Source organism: Glycine max, chromosome 6 (assembly GCF_000004515.6).
Source record: "Glycine max cultivar Williams 82 chromosome 6, Glycine_max_v4.0, whole genome shotgun sequence".
Lineage (NCBI taxonomy): Eukaryota > Viridiplantae > Streptophyta > Magnoliopsida > Fabales > Fabaceae > Glycine > Glycine max.
Window position 1 is genome coordinate 46312636 of NC_038242.2, and position 890 is coordinate 46313525.

Consider the following 890-nt stretch of genomic DNA (forward strand, 5'->3'; position numbering starts at 1 on the left):
GAGAGAGAGATATATAGAGAGATAGAGAGATAGAGATAGATATATATATATATATATATATATATATATATATATATATATATATATATATATATATATATATATATAAAAGTTGTAATCATTGATTTGATGATTACACATAAATCTATTCCAATCATTTCATTTTATTATGTGTGTTCTTTTATCAGCCATTACCCATATCCATCTCATATCTCCCTCTCTCAGTTCCTCATCCCACCACACACACTTCCTTCTTCTTTCTTCCAATGTACCCTCTCCACCACCCCTCCCTCCACTCCCTAATCCTCCGATGCGGCGATCTCATCCAAACCACCTAAGACACCTTCAACAATGACAAGAACTTGCTCTATTGCAGCGTTCCTCTACGCCACCACAAGGGTGTCTGTCTCCAAGGCCTCCCTCCTCCACTTGCGCTTGTGCGAGGCCTGGGACCACGAGTCCAACTGAATCAGCTATGTGACCGTCGTGTCGGACTCGTGATCCCAAGAACTTTGGGGGAGGGAGATCTACGTGGTGTGGAGAGGGACCATCCAGGACATGGAGTGGATCAATGTGTTTGAAGCTGTGCAGGCAGACGCTTCCAGGTTGATCATTGCTAAGAGCCTCAAGGAGTTGAAGGGTGGAAACAAAGACGATAAGGGCATGACCCATGAAACTCGTAATCTTGGCAAAGTTATGCATGTCCTTGATATGATGATTACACATGATAATTACTTCAATAGTTTTTGAATATAGGAAAAGAACTTTTTTAACTCCCAAAACCAATAGCTTTGAGAGAAAGAAGATCAGTATTAATATGATAAATAATAAGATGCGATAAGAAGAGAGAGATATAAAAAAATTCAACATATTGAATGACTATTTAATAT